The sequence below is a fragment of the Oryctolagus cuniculus genome, chromosome 10 (genome assembly GCF_051225735.1).
Source record: "Oryctolagus cuniculus isolate XC-2025 breed Fujian yellow rabbit chromosome 10, ASM5122573v1, whole genome shotgun sequence".
NCBI lineage: Eukaryota > Metazoa > Chordata > Mammalia > Lagomorpha > Leporidae > Oryctolagus > Oryctolagus cuniculus.
The window spans coordinates 71,190,872-71,217,986 of NC_142876.1; the positions used below are offsets into that span (position 1 = coordinate 71,190,872).

General features: G+C 41.9%; 1 long non-coding RNA gene and 1 pseudogene across 2 annotated transcripts in view; both read right to left on the minus strand.

The window, feature by feature from the left end:
* Positions 1-27,115, minus strand: part of LOC138844064 (uncharacterized) — an 87,443-nt gene that overhangs the window by 46,118 nt on the left and 14,210 nt on the right. For both annotated transcript variants that reach the window (XR_016214182.1, XR_016214183.1), the window contains exon 2: positions 10,510-10,636. This is a non-coding gene — a long non-coding RNA (uncharacterized LOC138844064). The remainder of the gene's footprint in view (positions 1-10,509; positions 10,637-27,115) is intronic.
* LOC100354184 (protein tyrosine phosphatase type IVA 1-like) lies at positions 5,346-6,922 on the minus strand (annotated as a pseudogene).

Below are 27,115 nucleotides of genomic sequence, written 5' to 3' on the forward strand. Positions count from 1 at the left end.
GATTCTTTCTACTTAATACGTTTCCAGTCTTTACATATTTTATTAAAACAATTAAAAATGGCTGTGTATCTAGACTATTGTATATTTATATAAGTTTCTTTTTTTAACTTTTATTTAATGAATATAAATTTCCAAAGTACAGCTTATGGATTACAATGTCCCCCCCCCAATAACTTCCCTCCCACCCGCAACCCTCCCCTTTCCTGCTCCCTCTCCCCTTACATTCACATCAAGATTCATTTTCAATTCTCTTTATATACAGAAGATCAGTTTAGCATATATTAAGTAAAGATTTCAACAGTTTACACCCACGTAGAAACACAAAGTGAAAAATACTGTTTGAACAAATGAAAAACACATTTGAGAGCCTTAAAAACAAAATCAGTGAGATAGAGAATATTGGACTTAGAAGACAGAGCACAGGAAAGTGTACACTCAAACCAAAGAAAATAAGAGGAAATTAGAAATCTAAAAAGTATTGTTAGGAATCTATAGGATACTATTAAAAACCCAACATTTGGGTTCTAGGAGTTCCTGAAGGGAACTCTGAAAGGTTTAGAAGGCCTTTTTAGTGAGATACTAGCAGAAAACTTCCCAGGTTTGGAGGACAGAGACATCAAGAACAGGAAGCACATAGAACCCCCAATAAACATGACCAAAAGAGATCCTCACCATGACACGTTGTAACCAAACTCACCACAGTGAAACATAAAGAAAAGATTCTAAAATGTGCAAGAGAGAAACGTCAGATTACTCTCAGAGGATCTCCAATTAGACTCACAGCAGACTTCTCATCAGAAACCCTACGGGCTAGGAGGGAATGGCAAGACATAGCCCAGGTACTAAGAGAGAAAAACTGCCAGCCCAGAGTATTATATCCTGCAAAGCTCTCATTTGTGAATGAAGGTGAAATAAAGATCTTTCACAGCAAACAGAAATTGAAAGAATTTGTCACCACTCATCCAGCCCTGCAACAGATGCTTAAAGATGTGTTATACACAGAAACACAGAAACACGGCCATCAATACGAAAGAAGGTAAAGGAAGAAAACCTCCCAGTAAAAGATCACAAGATGTTCAAAGCATATATTAGAAATAACTTTGGGAAAATGGCAGGGCAAAGTCACTACTTATCAATAGTTACATTGAATGTAAATGGCCCCAACTCTCCCGTTAAAAGGCACAGACTAGCTGAATGGATTAAGAAACAAAACCAATGTATGTGCTGCTTACAAGAAACACACCTTTCCAACAAAGATGCATGCAGACTGAAAGTGAAAAGTTGGAAAAAGATATTCCATGCCAACAGAAACCAAAAAAGAGCTGGCATAGCCATCTTAATATCAGACAAAATAAACTTTACCACAAAAACTGTTAGGAGAGACAAAGAGGGGCACTATATAATGATTAAGGGATCAATTCAACATGAAAATCTAACTATTATAAACATATATGCACCTAATTACAGGGCACTGGTTTATTTACAGATATGTTAAAGCACTTAAAGGGAGACTTATACTCCAATACAATAGTATTGAGGGACTTCAATACTCCACTTTCTGAAATAGACAGATCAACCTGACAGAAGATCATCAAGAAAACAGCAGATTTAATCGACACTATAGCCCAAATGGATCTAACAGATATCTACAGAACTTTTCATTTTACACTTAAAGAATACACATTCTTAGCAGTACATGGAACCTTCTCTAGGATTGACCACATACTAGGCCATAAAGCAAGTCTCAGCAAATTTAAAAGAATTAGAATCATACTATGCAGATTTTCAGACCACAGTGGAATGAAGCCAGAAATTAGCAACTCAGGAATCTCTAGAGCATATGCAAACACATGGAGACTAAACAACATGCTCCTGAATGAACACTGGGTCATTCAAGAAATCAAAAGAGAAATCAAAAGCTTTCTGGAAGTAAATGAGGATAACAACACAACATATCAAAACTTATGGGCTACAGCGAAAGCAGTGTTAAGAGGAAAGTTTAAAGCACTAGGTGTCTACATCAAGAAATTGGAAAGGCACCAAAAAAATGAGCTTTCATTGCATCTCAAGGATCTAGAAAATCTGCAGCAAACCAGACCCAAATCTAGTAGGAGAAGAGAAATAATTATAATTAGAGAAGAAATCAACAGAATTGAATCCAAAAAAAAAAAATTACAAAAGATCAGCAAAACAAAGAGCTGGTTTTTAGAAAAAAAAAAATGAACAAAATTGACACACCATTGGCCCAACTAACTAAAAAAGAGAAAAGACCCAAATCAATAAAATCAGAGATGAAAAAGGAAATGTAACAACAGACACCACAGAAATAAAAAGAATCATCAGAAATTATTACAGGCCGGCGCCCCGGCTCACTAGGCTAATCCTCCACCTTGCGGCGCCGGCACACCGGGTTCTAGTCCCGGTCAGGGCGCCGGATTCTGTCCCGGTTGCCCCTCTTCCAGGCCAGCTCTCTGCTGTGGCCAGGGAGTGCAGTGGAGGATGGCCCAAGCACTTGGGCCCTGCACCCCATGGGAGACCACGATAAGTACCTGGCTCCTGCCATCGGATCAGGCGGTGCACTGGCTGCAGCACGCTGCCTGCGGCGGCCATTGGAGGGTGAACCAACGGCAAAGGAAGACCTTTCTCTCTGTCTCTCTCTCTCACTGTCCACTCTGCCTGTCAAAAAATAAAAAAAATAAACAAAACAAATAGAAATTACTACAAAATGTTGTATGCCAGTAAACATGGAAATCTATCAGAAATGAATAGATTCCTGGACACATACAACCTACCTAAATTGAACCAGGAAGAAACAGAAAACCTAAACAGATCCATAGCTGAGACAGAAATTGAATCAGTAATAAAGGCCCTCCCAACAAAGAAAAGCCCAGGACGAGATGGATTCACTGCTGAATTCTCCCAGACATTTAAAGAAGAAATAACTCCAATTCTTCTCAAACTATTCAGACAACCGAAAAAGAGGGAATCCTCCCAAATTCTTTCCATGAAGCCAGCATCACCTTAATTCCTAAACCTGAAAAAGAGGCAGCATTGAAAGAGAATTACAGACCAATTTCCCTGATGAACATATATGAAAAATCCTCAATAAAATTCTGGCCAATAGAACGCAACGACACATCAGAAATATCATGGTATATACTTATACAGGTAAGGTTTATAAAGTAAATTGATTTTAACACCATATATAGAAAATCAACACTAATTAATTCAACTTTTCAATTTTAAAATGATATTTCCCATTAATTATGATGGTATCTCCTCTCTTTACAGCTATGCTGTTCTACGGGTTGGGTTGTGGCATAATAGTGTATCATTCAGTAATTAATCCCACAAAATGATCCTCTTAAGAGTAGGCTATATTCCGTGAGTGCAGTGGAGGATAGCCCAAGTCTTTGGGTCCTGCAACCGCACAGGAGACCAGGAGAAGCACCTGACTCCTGGCTTTGGATTGGTGCGGTATGCCAGCCACAGCGGGCTGGCCACAGCGGCCATTGAGGGGGGTGAACCAATGGAAAAAAGGAAGACATTTCTCTATCTCTCACTGTGCACTCTGCCTGTCAAAAAAAAAAAAGAGTAGGCTACATTTAAAAAAATTTAAAAACAGCCAAGGTTAAATAGCTACACCCAATCATAAATGACCTAAGATTTAAAAAGCCAAGGGCCTCCATTCTCCTTGGGATTTCAAGAACAGAATGCTAACTAAACTGGCCTGAAGATATGGAAGTAAATTACTTAAACCCCAAGTGGAAGACCACTTTTGACTTAAATTTTGAGTCTTTTACATTTTTAAGTGTATTTAGGCTAACAAGAATTATGTGAAAGGAAGTATATCTTAGATTATCAAAGCTAATATTCAGTATTCATGTATAAAACACTGCTGAAACTAACTTAAGTCTGGAAATATTAAGTTGCAAATGTGGAAACTGAGGTTCAGAAGTTGTATAACCACTAATATGGATGAGCTTTAAAAAAATCAAGGCCTTTCTCTACTATTCCACTCCTCTTTAGCATACAATTGATTCCAAAGTATCTATACCCTTAAAAAACTAAAGTTTATAATATATAAAAAGCACTTTTAGTATTTAACAGTGGTTACTATCCTAACAAGTTTTGCTAACAAACTTACTAAAATGTTGACTTCATTTAACTCTTTATTTGTAAAAAACAAACAAAAAAAATCAAAACAAAAACAAGGACACACTTTACATCCAGTGGCATTAAGCAAAGTGCAATTCACTTTATTTTCTGCAAAATAAGTTATGTTTAAGCAAAATAATCTCAATGATGATAAATGCATTTCATTATTTATTTATTTAGGTGTTTAAGCTCTCGCACTAAGTTTTTACAAGCTGGTGAACACTGACAGATTATTCTCCCACAGAACTATAACCACACATTCCCAGACAGTATAAATATATGGTTGAACTAACATCAATCTACATCACCATTTTATCAATTACATAATAAATTATCAAGTATGCAAATATTAAGTTACACAGCTCAAAAGGCATATAAAATATTAGATGTCTGCTCAGTTCAGAAACCCAATAGCAGAAACCGACTTTTCTTTTGCAAGGGGTGGAAAGGAAAAAAAATTACACTTCAAACAAAAATAAGTTGGTAAACAACTTTTGATAAGTATGGAAAAAATTACAAGAATTTAAGAAATATTGTGAGTAAGAATTTTAAGCTACAATAACAAAGCATCTCTACCTCTAAAAAATTAAAGAGCATATTCTGGAACCATGCTGTGGCTCAGCGGGTTTATTCCCTGGCCTGAAGTGCTGGCATCCCATATGGGCACTGGTTTGAGACCTGGCTGCTCCTCTTCCAATCAGGCTCTCTGCTATGGCCTGGGATAGCACTAGAAGATGTCTCAAGTGCTTGGGCCCCTGCACCCATGTGGGAGACTTGGAGAAAGCTCCTGGATCCGGGCTTCGGAACGGCGCAGCTCTGGCTGTTGTGGCCAATTGGGGAATGAACCATTGGATGGAAGGGCTCTTTCTCTCTCTTCCTCTGCTCTCTCTGTGTAACTCTTTCAAATAAATAAATAAATCCTTTTTAAAAAGGAGCATATTCTACATGTTATGCATAAGGCAAAGGCAACATTTTACTAAAATATTTAATAGTCACATCCCATTCTTTTCTCAGGAGCTCCCTGTTAAGCTGCACCTCAGAGTGCAAACATCTACTGTAAGGCTTTTTTTTTTTTGTCTGAAGACATTAAAGACATGTGCTTCTGTACAATGTAGATTTTCAAAATGAAGGTTTTTTTGTTGTTGTTGTTGGTTTTTTTTTTTTTTTTTTTTTGACAGGCAGAGTGAACAGTCAGAGAGAGAGAGACAGAGAGAAAGGTCTTCCTCTTCCGTTGGCTCACCCCCCAGTGGCCATTGCGGCCGGTGCACCACGCTGATCCGAAGCCAGGAGCCAGGTGCTTCTCCTGGTCTCCCATGCGGGTGAAGGGCCCAAGCACCTGGGCCATCCTCTACTGCACTCCTGGGCCACAGCAGAGAGTTGGACTGGAAGAAGAGCAACTGGGATAGAATCTGGTGCCAATAACCGGGACTAGAACCCCGGGGTGCCTGCACCGCAGGCGGAGGATTAGCCTAGTGAGTCGCGGCACCAGCCCAAAATGGAGGTTTTATATTAACACCCAAAGATTTATAGAGACATTAAATAATCATAAGACTTGGTAAAAAAAATCAGTAGTTAAGCAAACCTGATGTACACTGCTATGAATGTGGGAGATGTAAAGATAAAGTGGGCAGGCAAATAACCAACCATATAGTCCCTAGTTTCAATGTTAGAAATGACTGAAGGAATAAACCACGTTAAGGTCTAGAGTGTTCATAGTTCCTGTGATTTTAATTCTGTATGATATTAAAAACATACAAGTATTGTGCTGGGTATTTTGGCACCTAATCTTTCTAAATTTCTTACATATGGATAAGATTCTGGCATGGGAATAGATTTAAGATACAACTCAATATTGCATGATTTCAGGAAAGGTCAATTGGTACAAAGCATAAGCACATTTTAAATGCTAAACAGTTCTACCGCCAAGGCAATAACATTAGTCACCCCAGTTTTATTGAATGCAACAGTTGTTTCTATGACCATTGGAGTCTTTGAAGCACAGCCGCATCTTAGGACAATATTTTTCCAAATACAAAAGTTGTTTTCTGTTAAAAGCTCCTTGCCACTTTTGTCTTATGAACTGTACTGCATCTTCATATTTCATTCCACCTTCAATTAATGCTACAGCGACAAGCACTGGAGCTCTCCCAAGGCCTGCAACACAATGAACAGCAATACAACAACCAGGTTTTTCAGGAAACTTAATTTTTACAAGATTTAACTAGTTGTCAACAATCTGGTTGGCTGGTGGTGCACCATCCTCAAAAGGCCAATCGAGAACATGGATGCCTTCTTTCTCCACAAGAGTAGTGTCATAAGGTGCTTCACATACTCTTTTTTTTTTTTTTTTGACAGGCAGAGTGGACAGTGAGAGAGAGAGACAGAGAGACAGCTGCGGCTGGCGCACCGCGCTGATCTGATGGCAGGAGCCAGGTACATATCCTGGTCTCCCATGGGGTGCAGGGCCCAAGCACTTGGGCCATCCTCCACTGCACTCCCTGGCCACAGCAGAGAGCCAGCCTGGAAGAGGGACAACTGGGACAGAATCTGGAGCCCCGACCAGGACTAGAACCCGGTGTGCCGGTGCCGCAAGGTGGAGGATTAGCCTAGTGAGCCACGGCACCAGCCATATACTCTTACTATTGTGGTAATTCCATGTTTCTTGAGTTCCTCAAAATTTGTTTAATGTTGCATTGGTTGGATTATGTGTAATAAGAAATCTCATGTTCTTGTATGTGACTTCCACAGGAGCTGGGCAGTTCATTGGGCCATGTTACTTTACTTAAAAAACACTTAATAGGATTATGAAAGAATTTTTAAAAACTGAATACAGAAATTATGCAAAGAAACTGAAGTCTACGTCACTACCTTGCACTTGTGATTCTCAGTGCTTTAAGTATGAAGTTGGGAGTAATGGGAAATGAAATGAACCTCCTAACGAGAAGCAGCAATTCTTCAGTCCAGTAATACTGAGGCAATAGAAAGGAAGTGCACTGAGGTTTACCCCATCCAGGTCAGAACTCCAGAAAAATGCTCCATGTGGGTTTCAACTCCACACTTCTGTGTCCAGGTTAACCACTTTTATGGGGGCTTCTTGGTGGAGTGGTAAGGGATCTCTCCAGTTCACTTGTCTGCATAGAGGTCGTGCTGTGCCTGGCAGTGGTCCCCACTGCCCTTCAGAAACCCGATAAATGTGTGACCAAGAACACCGCAGAACTGAGGAATATGTTTACTCATTGAAGATTGTGGCCTAATCATACAGCCGGTCCCGAGGGGGCGACGACACAGGCGGTAGCAGCAGATGCAGGACAAGGGGCGGAGGTGGTTGCCTTGGGGCGGTAGCAGCAATGCAGGCAATGGAGGGGGCACTGCACTCCACTAAGAACCCTTTATTTATTAAGAAAATTATTTGAATACAGATTTGACTGAGTTTTTCTTGTCATCTTTTAATTTCCTTTTTAATATTTTTTCATATTCATGCTTTAAATCTCTATAATTTCTTTAAAATATAAAGACTATTTGCACGCCTAAAAAACTTTAAATCTTAAAAGCATGGATATTTAAATTATTGTAAGTGTGTCATAAGTCATATTGAATATAGTCACTTTTGTAACTAGTGTCTCTAAAACTGGTTAATATGTCATAAATCCAATCTGAGTGTAAACAATACAAGACTAACTATAACCATGCTTACCTGAGAAAGGCAGGCAGTGATTTAAAAAAAAAATCTGACATGACTCTGGAAAAAAACCATTTACACTGTTTCATAGTTATTAAGATTACAAGGAAATAAGATTAGTGCAACCTGTACTTCACTACACACACACTCTATTTGCCTGCTTGGATACCCCCCCCCCCCAACCCCCTTTAGGAGAGAGACAGACTTTAGACGACCAAAGAAGAGGGCAGGGCAGACTGGACTAGAGAGACATGGAAAATACAGAAAGAACTGAGTAATTTTTTGTAAAGGACCTTTAAAACTCAATCTCTCCATTTATATCATTAAATGGGAATAATTACTCATGCAGGAAAATATTTGACCTCTAATAGCCAGTTAAATATATACACCTAGGTAAACTCATACATGCATATACACACAGAGTACAGCAATTATTTTAAAATCAAATTTAAAATGTCGTGTCTGTTTTAGAATGAAAATTAATGCAATTAAGTTCTAAAAATTCTTCACAGAAGAGCTGGAACACTAGTTTTATTATCACCATTAACTTTGTGAACTCAGGCAAGATAATTCTGAGCCTCAGTTTCTTTTTTTAAAACAAAGGTTGGCATACATTATTTCCACGATCATCCTTCCTAGTTCTAAAGCTCTGATTTCTAAAATTCAAAGTAATACTGGGAACTTCCTGTATGCCCAACACTGAGCCTATGGCTAACCATGAGGCAGACGTGATTTTGATGTGTCCTTATTTGATAATCTATCCAAAGTGAACATAATGGACATTTTCCAAAAAAAATTTAGAGTGTCCAGACTTGAAAATGGGGTCAAGTATTAATTCTCTTTCCATATAGGATAATAGTATAATTACAGAGAATTTTAAGAAAAATACCAGATTGCAACTACAATAATTCTAAGGTCTTCTATACAAGTAGACAGACTTATCTCAGAAATACTGGCTCCTTCCTTGGCTGTAATAAACTCTACAGACCCCAATATGTACTCAGCCCCTAACCTGTTCTCTTCTGGAACTCTACTTCAAATCAAAATTCATGAGTTTACTCTTTAGTGAAACCAAAAAAATAAAAAAAAAAATAAAGACATAATGTCTGTAAACCTTCACAACTACTTCTAACTGGTAGACTTTTTATGAATTCCAAAACTCAGGTTGATTAATTACTACATATCTAGATAACATTTACTTTTGAAAAATTATCTCATCTTATAAGATATTAAGGTCGACCATACCTCAAGAGTAAATTCAAGCTGCTGGATCAGCTCTGAAAAATCCCATTACCCTATACTGTCAAAGGATGGTCCCTGAACAATACAGGTGCTACCACAAACTACAGGCAGGCTGGAATGCTGTAATAGGTACAGATGAAATATGTCTGGCCTTCATTTTGAAATACTATAACAAAAGGCAAAAACAGTGGGATGGAGATTTAGAAGAGTGACAAAACAGTGGTAACAATAGAGACTAACTAATAACTGTTAAAGTTATGGGTATTTTTATGCAACCTTTTACATACTGACTGCCAGGAATACAATTAATGTGTAAAATGAAAGAAGACTGCTTTGTTTAGCTCAGAACTTTACCAAGGATTGATCACCATTCTGAAATGTCACCTCCCAGCTAGCAGTTCCTCTTGTGGGATATGAGCCTCAATCTGCATTTGTAGCCGTCATATTCAGTGACTCTATACGTTGCAACATCTGACAATTTCATTCTATGCTCTAATGTAATATTCCCAAATTAACACATACTTACTGGTATTTCCTTTTATTATTCCTTTACATTTAAGTTTGGGCAATTTTTATATATTATATATTTTTATATATATGTGTGTGTGTAAACACATATATACATATATGCACACAAATATATATACACACACACACATATATACTTTAAATAATATAAATTAACTTGCACTTAACTTTTAAGAAAACAGAAGGTATGCTCAAAATATTTATTACCAAAGTGGGTTTGGAGTAAGAAAGTTTTAAGACCACTGCTGTGGTGGTCTGGCAATAATGACCAAAGCCTGAAAATGCATTCTTACCTATCATCATGAAATCTGCATGGGATGGGATATGCCAAGTCACGTTAATGAGATAATAGTTCCAGGCTATGGTCTGAAAGAAAGCTTGTAGGAAGAGGAAGGAATTGAAATGTCAAGGGACCTTATTCATCTGGCAACTCTGCAAATACAGCACGGCTTTTGCAAAGATTCTGAGAAGAGCTACACCGAAACTTCAATATATTGCTTTCAAGATATGTACCTGATATTGTGGTATAAATGTTAAGCCTCCATACATGTCCCTGGCATTCCAAAGAGGCGTCAGTTCGAGTCCCAGGTGCTCTACTTCTAATCCAGCTCTCTGTTAATGGCCTGGGAAAGCAGTGGAAGATGCCCCAAGTGCTTGGGTCCCTGCACCCATGTGGGAGACCCAGAGGAAGTTCCTGGTTCCTGGCTTCAGATTAGCACAGCTCTGGTTATTGCGGCCATTTGGGGAGTGAACCAGTGGATGGAAGATCTCTCTCTGTCTCTCTCTCTCTGACTCTCCCTTTCTGTCTGTAACTCTGCTTCTCAAATAAAAATAAGTAAATCTTCTTAAAAAACCATATGTATATGATAAAGAAATATAGAATTAATTAAATTAGTACCAACCTTAACCACAGGTGATTTCCTGAGCTTCTTCAACCTCTGGATTATCCCCATCCTCTGAAATCACGCGTGAGGCTAATGCATTGTAGGAGACTTCCTTGGCTTTTCCAGCTTTCAGAAGCTGAATAACCTAAAAAACAAAAATATAGAAATTAAAATGGAAAATATCACGCTTTTTTAATTTGTAAAAGTAATTATTGGGGTTGGCACCACGGCTCACTAGGCTAATCCTTCGCCTGCGGCGCCAGCACTCCAGCTTCTAGTCCTGGTTGGGGTGCCGGGATCTGTCCCGGTTGCTCCTCTTCCAGTCCAGCTCTCTGCTGTGGCCCGGGAGTGCAGTGGAGGATGGCCCAGGTGCTTGGGCCCTGCATCTGCATAGGAGACCAGGAGGAAGCACCTGGCTCCTGGCTTCAGATCGGTGCAGTGCGCCGGCCGTAGTGGCCATTTTGGGGGTGAACCAATGGAAGGAAGACCTTTCTCTCTGTCTCTCTCTCTCTCTCACTGTCTAACTCTGCCTGTCAAAAAAAAAAATTATTGGGAAACACACGATATTCCCTGCACAGAATTAACAGCATTTTACTCTGAATAATATGCCAAAGAAGCATTTAGTGACAACAACAACAAAGCTGCAAATCCTAATTCATCAACAAGCAGAGGCTCTTGGAGCCCAGTAGCTAGGTTAAGCCCATCCTTAAGACAGAGCTGCGCAGACACTCCTGAATCTCCAACTTAAAGGTAGGGGTCGGGTAGTTTCAAAACTGGGGAAACTTTCCAGATGAGGAGATGGTCATATCTGTGTAGAATCCTTAGAAATGTAGTAAGTGTCAGTCAAGCAAAATATATGCATGTTAGCAGGAAACAACATCCAAGGTCCCGGACAAGTCCTTGATATACACGAATCAGACCATAAATATTTCTTATGCGTTATGAAAAAAAAAAACCCTGCAGTTCATTCCCAGCTATCTACATGAGCCAGGGGATAGCAGGGAAGTGGCAGATTATAAAGAAAGATTATATATCCGGCGCTGCGGCTCACTAGGCTAATCCTCCACCTTTGGCGCCGGCACCCCGGATTCTAGTCCCAGTTGGGGCGCCGGATTCTGTCCCAGTTGCTCCTCTTCCAGTCCAGCTCTCTGCTGTGGCCCAGGAGTGCAGTGGAGAATGGCCCAGGTGCTTGGGCCCTGCACCTGCATGGGAGACCAGGAGGAAGCACCTGGCTCCTGGCTTCGGATCGGCGCAGCGCGCTGGCCGCAACATGCTGGCTGTAGCGGCCACTTGGGGGGTGAATCAATGGAAAAGGGAAGACCTTTCTCTCTCTCTCTCTAACTCTGCCTTTCCAAAAAAAAAAAAAAAAAAAAGATGACCACAAAAGAACACACTGGGGTGGGGTGGCAGGAGATCAATAAAGAGGCAACTAACTGAACTAAAGAATGTCACTGGGGAGAAGGATGATGTAAGAGAATTAGCAAGACATGGCGACTGGAAGGGGCATAGGCACCAAAGAAAGGTCAAGATGGGAGTGCTGAGGGAGGAAGGAAAGCACAAGCAGGGAATGCAAGCACCTGCTTTAGTTTGGGTGCCCTGCTCTTGCTGCCCTGTGTAACATCTGGCAAGAAGCACTGTTTCTTTGTTTTGTTTTGTTTGACAGGCAGAATTAGGCAGTGAGAGAGAGACAGAGAGAGACAGAGAGAAACAGAGAGAAAGGTCTTCTTTTTTCTGCTGGTGCACCCCTCAAATGGCCACTATGGGAAAAGCTACTGTATTACAAGTACTCATTTGGATCACACTGGGCTCAGCACTTGTCTAACTCTTCAAATTCAAAGCCATTACTCTCTTTACCCTAGTTACTGAGGAAAAAGGATCCATGGGAGTTTAGTATTGTAATATCTAAGAAGACAAGTACAAGCCTTTAGAAGGCCAAGAACAATCAGCCTTCCACAAGTCTTCCTGTAGGAGCCAAATTTATCACTCAATACTTGTGTCTCCCACCCAATGCCTAAATTCTGATCACTCGGCATCCCTGCAGGGTTAGCCCTGCTGATGGGACAGCCAAAGCAACATAATTGTGCACTGAAACTTTCTAGAGGAAGTAGTCTGAAGATTGACCTGAAGGTAATCCTCAACTAAGACACATTCCTACCATGGAAGAACAACAGCCTAATGACTAAACAGATAATATTACTTAGGAGAACCCACAACATCCTCTGGTGCGTGAGAACATTAAAATGCTCAAAGCGATCACAATACCAGAGTATTTTCCACACTTCTTCTATAATTCACCCAATTAGGAAAATCAAGGAATATGAATGCCGGCCCCCACATGTAAGGACACAGGCTGGTGTGCCCTAAATGCTCTCAGCACCACACAGGACTGGAGCTGCCTGGCAGAAACCACACAGCAGTGTGCCCTCCCCTGCTTGGGGATGAAAGCTACACCTCCCAGGATTCCCTGTCCTCACCAGTCTCCTAGTCACCCTCAAACAGCCTCATCTTAATCTAAGACCACAGACCCGGTAGGGTGAGGATGCATTGCAAAGTGGAGCAGGCTCCCAAGAGAGGAATAGGACACCGAGGGCCAAGGCAGTGGCTGAGCACGGGGCTCCCCCAGCTCCAAAAGGACACTGCTCCATTCAGGTGGGAGACTGAGAGGATCAGCACCAGGGCGCCAAACCCAGGTTCGGGGCTCCGGGATTGGGGAAGTGGGGGGACACTCGGCCAGGGCCCGCGGCTCTAAGGAGGGGACGAGGCGAAAGCCCCTCCATCCCCTCCGTCCCCCTGGTCCCCTCCCCCAACATCACCGCAGCTGGTCCCTGTCCCCTCCTCTTGGCTGCCTAGGACCCAAGCGAGCGCCTTGCACCCCCGGCCCCCACCACCACCAAGGCTGGTGGCCCTTGGCGGGACCTCACAGGCGCCCAGGCACGCGCCCGCAGCGGAGCAGGGACAGGATGGGGACGCGGACGCTGTACCTGCGGGTTGATGTGGCCCATCGCGTAATACTTGACCTCCCAGAACATCTCCTCAGGAACTTTGGGAGCCTGGTTGGACAGGATCCCAGCAGTCCAGAGGGCTCCGCAGCGGCGCCCGGCCCTGCCCACTCACGGACCCCTGGCCACCCTGCGGCCCGCAGCAGCCCGTACCGCCACTCGCTCCACCAACGGCCTGGCCCGCGCGGCCCTGGCCCGGTCCCTGGAATCTGAGCCCGCTCCCCGCCCTCTGCGCCCCGGCCCGCGCCGAGCACCTGAAGTTGCCGAGGGCAAGCTGCGGGCAGCTCCCTGGCAGCTGGGCCGCCCGTGCCTCCACTGCAGTTCACAGCTCTGGGGGTGATGGCATTATAGAGTCTCCTGGGGTCCCTGTGGCACCGGCTGCATAGGGTTGGTTGGTCGCGGTGCAGGGAGCTCGACTCGACCTAGGGTAATGCCTCAACCGCTCCTGGCAAGGCTAGGCTGTGCTGGCCCGAGTTCCCCCCAGTGATGCGGTTCGAGAGGCCAGGCGCTCCCGGGAGGCGCATCCCAGCAGCGGGTAAAGTGGGAATGGGCCTGCAGGCCAAGGGTGGCAGGGTGGAGTCTCCCTCAGTCTCTGTCCGAACGCACTGACTCAGTGCACTGTTGCCAGTCTGTTAGCTCAGCTGTGCCCCGACGCAGGCTCCGGGCGCTAATGGCTTCTGTCGACGCTGGAGAGAAATTCTAGAACTCAGACCCCCAGTTGTGGGGCGCCAGTCACCCCAGGGAAGACGGCCGCGAGTCCCCTAAAGCCCAGCGCCTGACAGGTGAATATTGGACGTGATGATTTTAAATTGGTCCTCTGTGTATTTGCATCTAATCCCTTCCTTTCCCAATCATAAACTACCATACAGAGTAGCCTCGTGTTCCTCTCCCCAAGATAGTTTTATGCTAAAAGGCCATGATGGTGGGTGCAGTCTCCACTGTCTGAACAAACCAGAAAATGATCATTTTAAGTAAGTGTTTTTTTTTAAAATGTCTTACAAAAGTAAGGTACCCCAATGAAAGTTGGTGTAGTTGTTTAGTGACCAGCATGCAATGTGCATTGGCTTTGTTAATTAGGTTATTAAGAGTTGTCATTGTCCTTAAATTTGTGTATAATGATTTGGGGTAGACAGAAAGTAAACAGCACACGTTAAAATACACATAATATTTTATCCCTAATGTTTTCTGTTTTTTTTTAAAGGATTTATTTATTTATCTGAAAGACTGTGTTATAGAGAGGCAGAGGCGCGCGCGCGGTGGACGGGGGGGGTCTTCCATCCACTGATTCACTCCCCAGATGGCCCCAACAGCTGGAGCTGCGCAGATCTGAAGCCAGGACCCTGGAGCTTCATCCAGCATGTGCCGAACTGTACATCTCCTCCCTCTCTTAGTCCCACTCTTATATTTAACAGGGATCACTTTTCAGTTAAATTTAAACACCTAAGAATAATTGTGTGTTAATTAAAGAGTTCAACCAATACTATTAAGTAGAACAAAAAAATACTAAAAGGGATAAAGTATTAAGTTGTACATCAACAGTCAGGACAAGGGCTGATCAAGACACTGTTTCTCATAGTGTCCATTTCACTTCAACAGGTTTCCTTTTTGGTGCTCAGTTGTCACTGATCAGGGAGAACATAGGATATTTGTCCCTTTGGGACTGGATTATTTCACTCAGCATGTTTTCCAGATTCCTTCATATTGTTGCAAATGACCAGATTTCATTTTTTTAACCCTCTGCCTCCATATATAATTTCCCCTACCACTAACAGCTTGCATTGATATAGTGCATTTATTAGAATTAATGACCAAATACTAATCCTATATTATTAATTATATTCCACAGATTTCATTTAGGTACACTCTGAGTTACATGGGTTTTGACAAAACATAATGACATATATCCACCATTATATTTTACACAGAATAGTCTTCACATTCCAGAAATACAGTTTGAGCTTGCCAGTTCTCCCAACTGCCCTCCACCATCACACACCAGCCTTGTTCATGGACTGGAGGGGGGAGACCCCATCGGCAATACTGTGAGTGAGTCTGTGTTTCAGTGCGTGTGCCTCTGGGCTGTGATATTCATGGTGCTTCCTGGCTTTTTTATCCTCCCTCCAAGAAACAGGACAGATGGTCAGAGAGGCTAGATTTCCCTCATTTCCCTTCCCCCAAGCTGGATAAAACCACAGTGAAGTCCTTCCCCATCTAGGGAGGCCTGTGTTGCAAAGAAAGTACTTGTTTATTTCAAAGTGGTTACTTTTCTCCTCCCCAGGGCAAAACAGGAAGGAAATTTCTCAGAGCCTCACTGTGAGAGCCTGAAGGGGGTCCTCCTGGAGGTAAAGTCCATGAATGTGCCCCCCATCCTGGACCAGATTAGCTCCCAGGAGTTTTTCATTCTCAAGCTAACCCACGCTCAGCTCATAAAGCATTTTCTTAGGGAAAACTCAAAGAAATCTGTCCATCTAGAAGCTTTCAAATGAAGAATAAGAACAAGAAATCAGAAATTCATAATGAATGAAATAGATGAGTCCACCTCCAGACCCTAAGCTTTCCTATCTCCTCTCAGCAGGAAACTGCAGACCAGGAACGTACATCTGGAGACTGATAAATAAATTCATCTTTTCTTCAGGAATGTTCATCAAGCCAAAGTGCCAGGCAAACAGCTGACTCATCTGGGGAAACAGGTGTCCTCCCAGGACAAAGATCAACCCCCTGGAAGGCAGCTCACCTCTCAACATCTGAGCTCCAGATGTGCCTTCAGTGCTCACCATACTCCACCCCCAAATAAAAACTACTTTGTCATGAACTTCATTCAAACCTAGCCAGAGCCTATCATGTAAAATCTCATGTTAGGTTGTCATTATTACGACAAAACACCTCAGGCAACAAACTCACAAAAACAGAAGGTTTATTGTGTTCACGGGCCAGGATCAAGCGGAAGAAGCTGGTCCCACCTCTGGTGATGTTCTATGGGCAGGAAGCACACAGCATTGCTTGGGGATAGAGAGGGAGCATATTCTTGGCTGTGTCTTGGAAGCTACCAACACTTATTCATGGCGCATCTACCCTGACAGCCAATCCAATCACTTTCCAATGGCCACAAGTCTAAACAACACAATTAGATTAAGTTTTTACCAGGAATTTCGGAGTTCACCTTTCAAATGTCTACGTGAGTTCAGGGGCTCAACATTCTAACAACAGCATCACCACTGAGCCACCTGTTCTCAGACCCAAATGAAGTAAATATCTTCCCACAAGAGCTGTACATGCCCGCTACCAGGACCCATCACAGTGGCCTCCTACTGACAGATTAATAAACGGTGCTTCAGCACAGACTTCGAATTGACCATTTCCATTTCCACGGGGGTAATTTCCTAATTAAAACCTGCAATAACTACTTAGGAATGTATTTAGATATAGCGTGTAATGTTTAATTAGAATCTTTTACTTTTTGACTAGGTATGATTTTCACAAAGAACTTTTTATCATTGTTTAAAATTGTTATGCATAAGATGTGCCATTGATTTTAGAAAAGTAGTCAAGTTTCTACTTAAAATTCCTTCATTTGTTAAATTTGACTTGTCCATTCCTTAATATTTAATAAGGATTTTACAGGATTGCTGCCCACTTTTGTGTGTTGATGATTCATACAAAAACTACTCTGGAGAAAACTCCATTTATAACACTACAAGAAGACAGGAATCACAGGACTTCAAATTCTAAAATTTCATCCCAACCTCTCCTGACAATATAAACTCCAGTTTAGAGACCAAGGGAGGTTGATATGAAAGCTGGTGACTCAAAATGTGTTTCATGCCAAAATGCATTCTCACTGGTCTTGTGCATTTATTTAATTCCCACTGTGCTGCCAAGGCCATTTTCTCTGAGCTGTTTGTATAAAACATTATCGTGAGAGAGTTGAGCTCTTTCACGATAATGACATGGACAGGAAGTCACAAAACTTTAGGGTAGAGGGGAGCTCCTGGGTGCTGTCTCCTGTGTTCTGATTCACTCTGGTCAGCTCCCTCTTCTGCATGTGGGGACCACCTAGCCTCAACAGACTGGAATTTGGTTTTCTGCCTTCAGTGCCAATCAGCTTATCTTTTTTATTTGTTCTTTTTCCCTTTCTGGCCTATTTGAGTTGTGGCCTGGGGGTTCTTTAGGCAGGGTTATTTGCCCTACACTACAGGAAATCCATTCACAGGTGTTTGACCTGAAGCATAATTCTCTATCCATGGCATTGGTGGGAATTCTCTGGGTTCACCTGACACTGTGAGTATTGGCAGCTGGGTTGAAGCGTTCTGGCAGCTGAATGCCCCATCAGTCATGAATGCACTGAGCTTTTCCTCTCCACTTTACAGTCTGGAAATTAATTACACACATTGCAGGTGATGGTCAGTAAATTTTTTTTCTGTACTTTTCATCTACACACTAGACTTTGAAACCTTGGGTTGCTGTGTGTACCTCATCTTTTCTTGTGGCTCTATGGGATTACTGCCTTTGAGATATGTATCATAAAATCTAATCACCATGTGATATCCACCCAGGGCCTCAGGATATGATGGTTCCTTTGGAAATAAAATACTACTTTCTAACTGAATGCTTGCTTCTAACTACTACTTGGCACATTACAAAGTTTGCAAACCCAGCCTTTCTTCTTTCTAGTGGAAGACTATCCTACAATTCAGAATTATCCCAGAACCACAGTTACCTGCATGAAAATTAAACAATTACTTCTTTCACTGACTTTGAAGTGCATCTGGGTGCCAACATTGTGATGAGGATGGAAGGACTGAAGTGTGATTACATACACTTTTCCTAAATCTTTCAGTTACTCTCTGCTTCATTGTAGTGAGAAATGATTTTTTGCCATGAAGCTGGAGGGGCCGTGAAACACATGTTGACGTACACATAATGCCTCAAAGTTCTTTTTTAAAATTAATTGATGTATTTGAAGGCAGAGTGATAATGGTGGGAGAGATCAAGAGAGATATTCTGTATGCAGAATTATTTGTCAAATGGTCACCACTGACAGGTGTAGGCCAGGCTGAAGTTAACAGCCAGGAACTCTATCTGAGTCTCCCACATGGATAGCAGGGATCCAGATATTTTTGCAATGTGCTTTTCCAGGCACATTAGTAGGAAGCGGGATCTGAAATGGAATATGGAATATAGACTTTCTAACTGGCATCTTAACCACTAGGCCAAACATCTCCCCCTAGGTTTTGGCATTTTTCAAAGTTTTGTGCACGACTGAGTAACAAAAGTTTGTTAGAACCCATAAGTATATGGTAAAACTTTTGATTTGTTATTGTACCTGTAGGTTCTAAAATGGTGGTCTAGTCTAGCTCCATAATTTCTTTTTATATAGAAGCCACTGAGCTAACAGAATTTTCATTAAGAATTAGAATGATCTTAAGTATCACTATTTCTTTTTTCTTTTTTCAGATTTATTTATTTTACTTCAAAGTCAGAGTTACACAGAGAGAGGAGAGGCAGGGAGAGTGAGAGGTCTTACATCCAATGGTTCCCTCCCCAGTTGGCTGCAACAGCCAGAACTGCCCGGATCCGAAGCCAAGAGCCAGGAGCTTCTTCCAGGTCTCCCACACTGGTGCAGGGGCCCAAGGACTTGGGCCAGCTTCTACTGCATTCCCAGGCCATAGCAGAGAGCTGGATAGGAAGTGGAGCAGCTGGGACTCGAATTGGCACCCATATGGGATGCCAGCGCTTCAGGCCAGGGTGTTAACCCACTGCACCACAGCGCCGGCCCCAAGTATCACAACTTCTGCCAAGAATGTATACACAATAGCTTATCATTACTTAATAGTTGGTACAAGAAGCTGATGCAAGTAATTTGTAAAAAATTTCAGGATGCATACAGATATGAATTTCATCACTTTATAACCTCCTCAAAGCCAACACTTTTTTTTTAAACTTTTATTTAATGAATATAAATTTCCAAAGTACAGCTTATGGATTACAATGGCTTCCCCCCCATATCGTCTCTCCCACCCGCATCCCTCCCCTTTCCCACTCCCTCTCCCCTTCCATTCACATGAGGATTCATTTTCGATTCTCTTTATATACAGAAGATCAGTTTAGCATACATTAAGTAAAGATTTCAACAGTTTGCTCCCACACAAACATAAAGTAAAAAATAATAGATGATTTTTTAAATGATGATGAAATCAGATCAGACCTATTGTCATGTTTAATCCCAGTGAGAGTCAAGTTGGGAATTGATAATTTCTTTTTTCTTTTTCTTTTTTTTTTTTTTTACAGAAGATCAGTTTAGTATACATTAAGTAAAGATTTCAACCGTTTGCACCCCCATAGAAACACAAAGTGAAATATACTGTTTGAGTACTCATCATAGCATTAAGTCTCAATGTACAGCACATTAAGGACAGAGATCCTACATGAGGAGTAAGTGCACAGTGACTCCTGTTGTTGACTTTACAAATTGACACTCCTGTTTATGGCATCAGTAATCTCCCTATGCACCAGTCATGAGTTTCCAAGGCTATGGAAGCCTTTTGAGTTCACCGACTCTTATCTTGTTTAGACAAGGTCATAGTCAAAGTGGAGGTTCTCTCCTCCCTTCGGAGAAAGGTACCTCCTTCTTTGAAGACCTGTTCTTTCCACTGGGATCTCACTCACAGAGATCTTTCATTTAGGGTTTTTTTTTTTTTGCCAGAAAGCCAACACTTTTTAAAATGTAAGATATTCTCTGGCTTTAAATACATCTTGGATTAAACATACAGAAAGTAGTGAGTCAATTATAATTCATTCTAAATTGCTTTTTATTTTATGTGCATAATTTGTATCATCATTAATGCAATTATTTTCTATTGATCTCTAAATTTAATTAACTGTTAGACAAACATTTGTATTTTTTAGGAAACGTGTCTGTGAAAGTCACTGGGAGTTGGTGGGGTGGATAAATCTGGGCAGGTGCTGGCCTTTTGAGGACCATAAGTGGAGGAGAGGAAGTACCCAAGGGATGGGAAGGTCACAACTCCTATCTTTGGCACTGAATTCTGTCAGTGTTTTTATGTGCTTGCTAATGAAATAGCTGGTTACTGCAGAGATGGCAATGGGTTAACGTCATCACACACAGCACAGGAAGTAGAGCACTTACTAGAATCTCTGCTTGCAATTCCTTTAGAATTCTGTGAAGTCAGAGGATGGTTCTAGATACTACATTCCACAAAATGTCTACCCTGATGTAATATCCATTCTCTTTATATAAAAAATAGGTATGGTTGAAAAGTTCACATCTAAAAAAGCCTAGCCATACAATGTTTCAAAACTGACCGACTTTAAGTAAAATATATAACAGACTGAGAAAATTGATGCCTTGGGTATAAAGTTCATGAAAATTGAGTTTGTCCTAGTTGTTTCCAGCCATAATAAACTGATATTCACCAAAATTAAAAGCTAATTAGGGTACAGGTTTGGCCTAGGGGCTAGGAGACCAGTTAAGACAGCTATGTCACATTTTGTAGTTCCTGGATTCAAAACCTTGCTCTGGCACCTTGCCACAGCTCCTGACTCCGGTTCACTGCTAATGTGGACCCTGGAAGCAGAGATGATGGAACAAATAGTTAAGTTCCTGCCACTCACAAGGAAGACCTGAATTACATTTCTTGCTCCCACCTAACCATAGCCATTGCAGGTACTGAGTGAATGAACCAGTGGATAGCAACTTTGTATCTCTTTACCTCTTTTTTTTTTTTTTTTTTTTTGACAGGCAGAGTGGATAGTGAGAGAGAGACAGAGAGAAAGGTCTTCCTTTTGCCGTTGGTTCACCCTCCAATGGCCGCCATGGCCGGCGCACTGCGGCCGGCGCACCACGCTGATCCGATGGCAGGAGCCAGGTGCTTCTCCTGGTCTCCCATGGGGTGCAGGGCCCAAGCACTTGGGCCATCCTCCACTGCACTCCCTGGCCACAGCAGAGAGCTGGCCTGGAAGAGGGGCAACCGGGACAGAATCCGGCGCCCCCACCGGGACTAGTGAAAGGAGCCAAGAGCCACCATAAAAAAAATGGGGCTCTTGAGACAAACCGTTCCAGAGACGGCCTTGGGAAATGGGGAGTAAACCGGTTCACAGAGAAAGCAGTCAGCTACTAACCAGAGATACACAGAACACCTGCCTTGTAGATAAGCCCCTTCCCTACGCTTGCTCAAGGTTAACAAAGAAAGCTGCAAGGCACGTAGCAACCTATTCCTCTCTCCTAGAGACCCCCTCCCCTAATGTATCCCTTTGACCTAGTACTTTTCCACCGACATTACCACTTTTAGACTGCCATACAAGGCCTGCTACTGAAAATTATCCAATGAACTTACGCCAGCCTATAATATGTTAATTTTGTGGTTTTGCCCTTTAAAAGCTGTGTGAGATAGCTGCTCGGGGCTCCTCTCACTTGCTTGCTGCTTGCAGCAGTAGGGGGCCCATTTGTACAAATGAAATAAAATTACCTCCTGTTCTATTGCATCGTCTGGTCTGGAGTCTGTGTTTCTGGGGTTGTCACAAGAGGACACCGCTTTTGGGTCCTACACTAGAACCCGGTGTGCCGGCGCCGCAAAGCGGAGGATTAGCCTATTGAGCCGCGGCGCCGGCCATCTCTTTACCTCTTAAATGGATTTTTAAAAATATTTCATATTTCCTATTTTTCATAGAAAATTAAGAGTGCTGAAATCTGTACACATCAAGAACATGCATTATTCCTCTCAAAAACCTCGAGAACCTTTGTGCTCCAAGTTTATCCTGAAAAAAGTGAAAAACAACAGAAGCAAGAAAACTGTCTCTTACTAAGGCATCCTAGACTATTATTATATATTTTGCTGGTGGCTACAGCCCATTCTAGGAGTTCCTAGTCAGTGGACTCAGCAGCATTTCATATGTTGCTGTTTCCAATTCTCAACACTGAGTTTCACTTGGTACTGTGGTCTGTAAGGCTGGCCTGGTAGTGAGGGTCAGGGTCTTGCCAGCTGTTTGAAGTTGACCAGGAAGAAGCATGTGAATATTTTGTTCTCCTTCTCTGTTCTACAAAAATTGTTGCCTAAGCACTCGTTTCCAGACAGAGTGACCACTTTATACCCAAAATCATAGGTTGGAAGTCATGATCTCTGAGGTTAAAAGTGCACTCTGCTCGGAGACCCCTTCAGAGACACAGAGGTAATGAGGTTGATTTGAATTTCACTTTATCAAAAGGGCCATTTCAGGACACTAATGGAATTTATTGGATATTTTCTTTTCTCCTTGTAATTCTCAGCATTTCCAGTACTGAGCCATTGGGTGTGTTCTTCAAAGCATGGCCAGTATTACTGTTGGTGGATTCAAAACAGGTTTTGTCTAACTCTGCAAATACAGTTAACAATTGAGCATTTTGGAAATTATATTCAACATTAAGATACTAATCCTCACTTTAGGAAGTACAGCTACTAGTATTACAGATTTTAGGAAAAGAAACCAATAAAATTATTACTTTGGGAGAAAAAGCTTAGATTATGCCACAAGATACTAAACAGCTTCTTTTAAAACTTTTTTACATTTATTTTCATATTATTTGAAAAGCAGAGTCACATGCCAAAGTGAGGGACATATATGAAGTGTCCATTGCCAGTTCACTCCTTAAATGGATACAACAGCCAAGACTGGACCAGTCTGAAGCCAGGAGCCCAGAATATCATCCAGGTCTCCCATGTGGGTGGCAGGGACCCAAGTATTTGAGTCATCACTTACTGTCTCTCAGAATGTACATTAGCAGGGAAGCAGCATCAGAAGCAATGTAGCTGCAACTTGAACCTGGCACTAAAATTTTGGGGTGGGCATTCCAAATGATGACTTAACTTCTGTACCAAACACCCACTCAATAGATTCTTATACCATGGGACGTCTGACAATTTGTACTCAATAATAACCTAAATAGTGTATGACGTGAAAGGCAGTTTTTTTCACTTAAATAAATACTTGTACAGATTAATAATAAAATAAAATAAAATAACCTAGCGGCCAGCGCTGTGGCATAATGGGTAACGCTGTTGCCTGCAGTACAGACATCTCATATGGACGCTGGTTTGAGTCCCATCTGCTCCACTTCCAGTCCAGCTCTCTGCTATTGCCTGGGAAAGCCAGGCTCAAGTCGTCGGGCCCCTGCATCCACATGGGAGACCTAGAAGCTCCTGGCTCCTGGCTTTGGATCGGCACAACTCCAGCCATTGTGGCCATCTGGGGAGTGAACAAGAGGATGGAAGACTCTCACACACTCTCTTTCTCTCTCTCCCCCCACTCCTCCACCTCTCTGTAACTCTGCTGTTCAAATAAATAAATAATTAATCTTAAAAAAAAACTAAAGTATGACAACTCCTGATGCAGTTAAAAGCGTATGCATCGAAATATTTGATGCATACTCTAACAGTCAACTTTTCCTATATAGTTTTCAATAAAATCACATTCATGTGTGTTCCCCTCTTTTATTCATAGGCTAGGAGCCTGATGGAGGTTTTCATAGTTTAAGATATAAAAAGTATTCCAATCACAACAAAAATCTTTCAAACCAGATTTCATAAAGGTTCCTGGAGAACAAGGAAATGTCTATGTCTGCATGTCACACACTGAATTTTGTTTATTTCTTTTTCCTGAAAGTTTTTAGACTTATTAAAGCTAATAGGTACTCTATTCATAAGCCATCACTTTTTTCTGAATTTTTGAAACCAGATGAACTTGCAGATGTTCTTGAGCGTACTGAGTGCTGTGGGCATATCATGTATATAAATGTACCTATCAACATATAAATGTACTTAAAACTGCACAGAGTGTGGTCATGTAGCTTTATTAAATGAAAGCTTGTCTAAAACTTTGTAGCAATGTTATCAGGTGACTTTAAGCCAAAATTAATATTCTGAGTTCTTGCAGAAGTTTAGAGAAGCATTCCAAGCTCAGACACAGCCAAGATAGGTAGCATGGTAAAGCTCTGAGTTTATTTGGGGAAGTGAGAGAAATACACAGGAAATAAAGATTTTTTAAGGCAGAGGGGCCCAAGGTGGATGAATGGGATACTCCATAAAATAATCTCAGAGGGCAGACCAGGGGCCACGTGTGAGAGTCTGTAGGCTGGAGCGTGTGGAGGAGCTGTGCAGGCAGGAACGGCAGCAAAAGCGGGTGGCATGCAAGAGGTGCACAGAAGAGCAAGGGAGGGCCCAGGACATTCCACACTGCTTATTCACTTCCAAAAGGAGAGTGGTTACACAGTCTGATTGGCCGGTGGGTGGATACAGGTGGGATCACTTAGGGACAAGGAGTGGAATGGTCTCCACTCATGAATCTCATCCATCTAACACCTTCTCCTTGATTGGGTCCCATATCATTCCCCCCTCAGAGATCCCAGGCCCTTAATCTTAAGGGGACGCTGAAGATGTGGACTCATCCTATCTTCTATAGCTACCTTCCTGCTGATCAGGGACCCAGACCCTGCCTGTCCTGGATCTAGAATCTCTTCCTACCACATCCATTGAATTCATTTCCTTAGCCGGAGAATGCTCAGGCATTGCCATTGATTGTGTTGCCTGCATGGACATCATTCATTGAGTTCTGAAACATACAAGTTTATCAGTCAGCATAAGCAAAACTGGAACAAAACAAATTGCAAGTGGAGTGCCCCTTAAGATTGAAATAACATGTTTTATAGACTCCTAGATAGTGGGTCATGATGGGCTATCCTTGTGCAACTTATAAAACTATTTAGCCTGAGCAGAGACTTTTTAATTAATGTCTCTTTGACTGAACATACTACTGTTCGAGTAAATGTGGCAAATTCCATCAATCACTGTGCATGTGCATGTTCCTCCTTGTTCTATTATTATTTTTTTTTATCTTTTATTTAATGAATATAAATTTCCAAAGTACGACTCATGGGTTACAATGGCTTCCCCTCCCATACCGTCCCTCCCACCAACAACCCTCCCCTTTCCCACTCCCTCTCCCCTTCCATTCACATCAAGATTCATTTTCGATTATCTTAATATACAGAAGATCAGCTTAGTATACCTTAAGTAAGTATTTCAACAGTTTGCTCCCACACAGAAACATAAAGTGAAAAATAATAGATGATTTTTTTTAAATGATGATGAAATCAGATCAGACCTATTGTCATGTTTAATCCCAGTGAGAGTCAAGTTGGGAATTGAAAATTTCTTTCTTTTTTTTTTTTTTTTTTTTTACAGAAGATCAGTTTAGTGTACATTAAGTAAAGATTTCAGTCGTTTGCACCCCCATAGAAACACAAAGTGAAATATACTGTTTGAGTACTCGTTATAGCATTAAGCCTCAGTGTACAGCACGTTAAGGACAGAGATCCTACATGAGGAGTAAGTGCACAGTGACTCCTGTTGTTGACTTTACCAATTGACACTCCTGTTTATGGCATCAGTAATCTCCCTATGCACCAGTTATGAGTTTCCAAGGCTATGGAAGCCCCTTGAGTTCTCCGACTCTTATCTTGTTTAGACACGGTCATAGTCAAAGTGGAGGTTCTCTCCTCCCTTCAGAGAAAGGCACCTCCCTCTTTGAAGACCTGTTCTTTCCACTGGGATCTCACTCACAGAGATCTTTTTGCCAGAGTGTCTTGGCTTTCCATGCCTGAAATACTCTCATGGGCTTTTCAGCCAGATCCGAGTGCCTTTAGGGCTGATTCTGAGGCCAGAGTGCTATTTAGGACATCCGCCATTCTATGAGTCTGCTGAGTATCTCACTTCCCATGTTGGATCACTCTCCCCTTTATTTATTCTATCGGTTGGTGTTAGCAGATACTAGACTTGTTTATGTGCTCCCTTTGACTCTTAGTCCTTTCATTATGATCAATTGTGAACTGAAATTGATCACTTGGAGTAGTGAGATGGCATTGGCACATGCCACCTTGATGGGATTGAATTGGAATCCCCTGGTATGTTTCCAACTCTACCAAATGGGGCAAGTCAGCCCGAGCATGTCCCAAATTATACATCTCTTCCCTCTCTTATTCCCACTCTTATGTTTAACAGGGATCACATTTCAGTTAATTTTCAACACTTAAGAATAACTGTGTGATAATTACAGAATTAAACCAGTCATATTAAGTAGAACAGACAAAAAAAAATACTATGAGGGATAATGTATTAAGTTGTCCATTAGCAGTCAGAGCTATGCTGATCAAGTCACGATTTCTCATAGTGTCCATTTCACTTCAGGAGGTTTCCTTTTTGGTGTTGAGTCAGTTGTCACCGATCAGGGAGAACATATGGTATTTGTCCCTTTGGGACTGGCTTACTTCACTCAGCATGATGTGTTCCAGATTCCTCCATTTTGTTGCAAATGACTGGATTTCGTTGTTTCTTACTGCGGTATAGTACTCTAAAGAATACATATCCCATAATTTCTTTATCCAGTCTACCGTTGATGGGCATTTAGGTTGGTTCCAGGTCTTGGCTATTGTGAATTGTGCTGCAATAAACATTAGGGTGCAGACCGCTTTTTTGTTTATCAATTTAAACTCCTTTGGGTAAATTCCAAGGAGTGGGATGGCTGGGTCGAATGGTAGGGTTATATTCAGGTTTCTGAGGAATCTCCAGACTGATTTC